The following is a 6,000-nucleotide window of genomic DNA, read 5'->3' on the forward strand; positions in this document are numbered from 1 at the left end:
AATCATTGGATTTGCTGACATTGACTGTGACACCACCCAACTGGGCAGCCTATCTCATTTCTGTATGCAATCTCATTGACGGCCGAGATTCTGCCAACAATAGTGGTGTCATTGGAGAATTTATAAATGGGGCTTGAGCTGTGCTTAGCTGCTCAGACGGGAGTGTGGAGAGAGTAGAACAGTGGGCTAAACACACATCCCTGAGGTGAGTCTGTGTTGATCGTCAGTGAGGAGATGTTCTTTCCAATCCATACTGACTGTGGTCTCCCGATGAGTAAATCGAGGATCTAATTGCAGCAGGAGGTACAGAGGCCCAGGCTTAGAAGCATGGTGATTAATATTGAGGGGGTAATGATATTGAAACCTGACAGAAATGGATAGAAGCAGGAAAACTTATACTGGAGAATAATGGAAAGGAAAAGAAATATTTTACAACTGTAATCAAGGAAGAAGGGACAGAAAATACTGAAGAAATGATGGCGGATTACAGGACCAGAGTAGGTAAGTAATTATTGAATTACTGAAGAAATTAATAGAACTGAAAGCTGCTCTATCTCCAGTCCTGACCTGGATCCAGTGGTTTAAAATGATGAATACGGAGTCATGGATTCACTGGTTGTCACCGTCCAAAAATCTGTAAAATGATGGTGGTGGGTTGGAAGGTAGCAAATGTTTAACAAAGGCAGGAAGGAAAATTGCTGGAATTTACTACCAAGGAAGTGGCAACAGGCAAAATAATAAAAGAATTGGCAGAATGAATGTAGAATTATAAAAAGCAACACATATCAAAGTTGCTGGTGAATACAGTAGGCCAGGCAGCATCTCTAGGAAGAGGTACAGTCGATGTTTCGGGCCGAGACCCTTCGTCAGGACTAACTGAAAGAAGAGCTGGTAAGAGGTTTGAAAGTGGGAGGGGGAGGGGGAGATCCGAAATGATAGGAGAAGACAGGAGGGGGAGAGATGGAGCCAACAGCTGGACAGGTGTTTGGCAAAAGGGATATGAGAGGATCATGGGACAGGAGGCCCAGGGAGAAAGAAAAGGGGGAAGGGGGGGAAAAAGCCCAGAGGATGGGCAAGGGGTATAGTGAGAGGGACAGAGGGAGAAAAAGGAGAGAGAGAGAATGTGTGTATATAAATAAATAACGGATGGGGTATGAGGGGGAGGTGGGGCATTAGCGGAAGTTTAACGGAACCACCAACTGTCCAACTCTTGGCTCCATTCCCCCCCCCCATCTTCTCCTATCATTTTGGATCTCCCCCTCCCCCTCCCACTTTCAAATCTCTTACTAGCTCTTCCTTCAGTTAGTCCTGACGAAGGGTCTCGGCCTGAAACGTCGACTATACCTCTTCCTAGAGATGCTGCCTGGCCTGCTGCATTCACCAGCAACTTTGATGTGTGTTGCTTGAAATTCCAGCATCTGCAGATTTCCTCATATAGTTTAACAAATCTATTTCAATGTGTTGAGGTCGTAACTTGTGAAATGGATAAAAGTAAAAGGAGTCCTAAAAGAGATGATTAAACAGCAATAGAGTACGTAGTCTTGGGGATTATAAATAGAGTACATAGTCTTGGGGATTGTAAAATAGTGTGGTTTGTGAACTGGTTAACAGAGAATTGAAATAATCGGGTCATTTTTGGAATTAGGAGACCAAAACCAGTGGAATGCTGCAGGAATGGTTCAGGGGTCACAGTTGTTCACAATCTAAATCAGTCATTTGGATTAGGGGTATCAAGTATCATAGATCCAAGTTTGCTGGTGTTATTGTTGCTGTGAGAAACATACAGAGAAACTTCGGGGAGATATAGACAGGCTAAGTGAATGGGCAAAGACATGGCAAAGAGAATATAAAGTGGAAATATAACACGGAAATAAAAAAAATGAGGTAACCACTTAGGTAGGAAAAATAGAAAGGCGCCACGTTTTTTAAAAGGTGAGAAATTGAATGTTGTTTGTATTCAACAGTACCTGGGTGACTTGGTACAGGGATAGCTGAGAGATACTATCTGGATTCAGCAGCAATTTGGAGAGTGAAGAATGTGGCAGGTTTTGAGTACAAGAATATAGGTATCTTATTCCGGTCATAGAGAGGTCACGTGGAACTGCGTCTGGTTTATTGCTAACTGACCTGGATGGATTTTGGAATAGGGGCTCACCAGATGCCTTCTCTCCCACGGACAAGCATCGACCCTCTCCCCCCAGTTCAGTAAAGAAAAGCATTAGCACCTCCACCCACCATGCAAGCAATAGTAAAGCCCCCAAGAGAACCTGTAATCAGCAGTGCCACAAAAATTAATCATCCACCCGAAAATTCAACATAACCACAGGCTCACTCTCTCCCTAATAAAGGGACAGAGAAGTGTCCCACTTTCACAGCGAGAGGGGAAACCAACAAGGACAAACAACTTGCTGATCATGGTGTTAAAGTCTGCCATGTTGCTTTGTTTTCTGAGTTCTCCAACTCAAGTATTGGCAACAAACTCTCCCCCACCTGACAACAGACAGAGTGAGAAAGCGTGCGCCATTCGCCCAATACAGAGCCTCTGTACAGCTGATCCATCATTCCTGATGTTCCATTTTCTCCCATGATGCTTCAGTCGGCAGCACGGACAAAGAATTGGCATGCCCACAGGGCCGCGAAGCCTTAGAGTCCCAAACTTGGCCTTGTATTTTCAGCCAAGTCCTTGGGATATCGAGAAATGGCCAGTCATGAGCATCTGGGAGTGGATCCCACCACCGCCAAGATCTGAGGTTTGAGTGTAGCTCCAGGTCAGGCTCTTCGATAGGATCCATTCCACCTTGAAAAGGAAAGAGAGAGGCATCGGAGGTAGAAATCAAGATGTTTCCGCAGATGAGCTTGAAGGAGTAGCTGTCGAACGCCATCAAAGCTGGTCAATGTGAGGGCACATTAAGTAGATAGGCCTGTCGAGTTTGGAAGAAGCGATTTCACTGAAACAGAAAGAATTCTTTAGAGACCCGACAGGGTAGATTCAGACTTAATTTTTCACTTGGTTGGGGTACCCAGAATCAGGGATTGCCACTTCAAGATAAATATCAACTAGTCGGGACAGAAATTTCTTCACCCAATGATTAGTGAGTCTTTGATATTCACTCTGCAAGAGGGCTAGGGAGATTCAGTATATTCAGGGAAAGATTGGCGGATTCTTACATATCAAGGGATGTGGAGTTAGGACAAGAAAGTGATACTGAAGTAAATGGTCAGCCACAATTTACTGAACAGGGTAGCAGGAATGAAGGGCTGAATGGCCTGCTTCTGTTCTGTGTCTTAAGTTGTTATTAAGTTGTCTTTAGATGTCCTTGTTCATCAGTCACTGAAAGTAAGCATACAGGTACAGCAGGCAGTGAAGGAAGCTAATGGCATGTTGGCCTTCATAACAAGGGGAATTGAGTATAGGAGCAAAGAGGTCCTTCTGCAGTTGTACAGGGCCCTGGTGAGACCACACCTGGAGTATTGTGTACAGTTTTGGTCTCCAAATTTGAGGAAGGACATTCTAGCTATCGAGGGAGTGCAGCGTAGATTCACGAGGTTAATTCCTGGGATGGCGGGAATGTCATATGTTGAAAGATTGGAGTGACTGGGGTTGTATACACTGGAATTTAGAAGGATGAGAGGGGATCTGATTGAAACATATAGGATTATTAAGGGATTGGACACTCTAGAGGCAGGAAATATGTTCCCGAAGTTGGGGGAGTCCAGAACCAGAGGCCACAGTTTAAGAATAAGGGGTAGACCATTTAGAACGGAGTTGAGGAAAAACTTTTTCACACAGAGAGTTGTGGTTCTGTGGAATGCTCTGCCTCAGAAGGCAGTGGAGGCCAATTCTCTGGATTCTTCAAGAAAGAGTTAGATAGAGCTCTTAAAGATAGTGGAGTGAAGGGATATGGGGAGAAGGCAGGAAAAGGGTGCTGATTGTGGATGATCAGCCATGATCACAGCGAATGGCGGTGCTGGCTCGAAGGGCTGAATGGCCTACTCCTGCACCTATTGTCTATTGTCTATTGTTATACATACATGTAAGGCTCTGGAGGGTTTAATGAGAGTGTGAGGGTGGGTGGAGTTTACTGAGGGTTGGGGTGCATGGGGTAAAGTAGGCTTCAGATATGGATGAATGTAGGAAATTATGGAATTTAATGAGACAGATTGTTTAGGGTTTAGAAGAGATTTAGATGTATACACGATTTAATATGGATTTGTATGGTTTAATGAAAGTGCAGGGTCTTATGGGTTTAAATCAGTGTACAGAGAGTTACTAGGGCTAATGCGTATAGATCGTGAGAGGGTATGTGCTTTAATGAGGGATTTTATTGACAGTGAGAAACCATGTGGATCTTAATGAGGTATTGAGATTCAAGTGACAATGTACGGAGAATGCAGGAGAAGGTAATAATTGAGTGTGGGTGCATCAATATGCAGAAGTTAACGAAGGTGTGAAAGATTGAGGATTAATCAGGTGCGAAGAAGTACATGAATTTATGAGCAATCTTGTGGGTGGGTTTCTGACCTTACAGTGTTTGGAATTCAAAAAGGGTCAAAGGGTGCTTTAGATCAATGAGAGCGTGAGGTAAGAGGGATTTAATGTGTGTGTGAGGTGTTTGGGATTTTTAATGCGAGTGTGAGCTGTTTGGGATTCAATGTGAGTGTGAAGTGTTTGGGATTTAATACAAGTGTGAGGTGTCTGGGATTTAATGTGGGTGTGAAGTGTTTGGGATTTAATGCGGGTGTGAGTTGTTTGGGATTAATGTGAGTGTGAGGTGTTTAGGATTTAATGTGGGTGTGAGGTCTTTGGGATTTAATGAAAGGGAGAGATTAAAGGAGGTGGGTTTGCATTACTAGTTAGGGAAATGTCAGGGCAGTGCTCAATCAGGACAGACTGGAGAGCTCGTCTAGTGAGGCATTATGGCTGGAACTGAGTAATTAGGAGGGTATGGCCATGGTATTTGGGCTATGTTACAGACCACCCAGCAGTCTGCGGGATTTAGAGGAGCAGATTTGTAGAAAGTTTGCAGACTCTTCCAAGAAACATAAGATTGTTATACAAAGTGATTCTAAATTGCCACATATTGACTGGGAATTCCATGCTGTAAAAGGACTATAATGGATAAAGTTTGTCAAATGTGTTCAAGAAAATTTCCTTCATTGGTATATAGAAGTCTCAACGAGAGAATGTGCAATACTTGATCTGCTATTAGTAAATGAGACAGGGCAGGTGTCCCGAGTTTGTGTCAGAGAACACTTTGCATCTAGTGGTCACAATGACATTAGCAAATTCAGAGTAAGTATGCAAATAGATAGGTCTGGTCTGTGGGTTGAAATTGTAAATTGGAGAAAGGCCAATTTTGATGGTATCAAGAACAATCTTGGAAGTGTGAATTGGGAACGGGTGTTTTCTGGCTAAATTGTACTTGGTAGGTGGGAGACTTTCAAAAGTGAAATTTTGAGAGTACAAAGCTTGTGTGTGCCTGTCAGAATAAAAGTTAAAGATAACAGATGTAAGGAAAGCAACATACATCAAAGTTGCTGGTGAACGCAGCAGGCCAAGCAGCATCTATAGGAAGAGGCGCAGTCGACGTTTCAGGCCGAGACCCTTCGTCAGGACTAACTGAAGGAAGAGTGAGTAAGGGTCTCGGCCTGAAACGTCGACTGCGCCTCTTCCTATAGATGCTGCTTGGCCTGCTGCGTTCACCAGCAACTTTGATGTATGTTGCTTGAATTTCCAGCATCTGCAGAATTCCTGTTGTTTAGATGTAAGGAAACTTGGTTTTCATGAGATATTGAGGCTTGGGTTAAGGAAAAAAGGAGGTGCATAGCAATTATGGTATAGGTAGGTACAAGTGAGGTGTTTATGGAGTATAAGAAATGCAAGAGAACACTTACGAAAAAATTGGGAGGGGGTGCTAAAAGAAGGCATGAGATTGCCCTAGCAAACAAGGTGAAGGAGAACCCTAAGGGATTTTACAGATATGTTAAGAACATGAAGGA

Source organism: Mobula hypostoma, chromosome 25 (genome assembly GCF_963921235.1).
Source record: "Mobula hypostoma chromosome 25, sMobHyp1.1, whole genome shotgun sequence".
Classification (NCBI taxonomy): Eukaryota; Metazoa; Chordata; class Chondrichthyes; order Myliobatiformes; family Myliobatidae; genus Mobula; species Mobula hypostoma.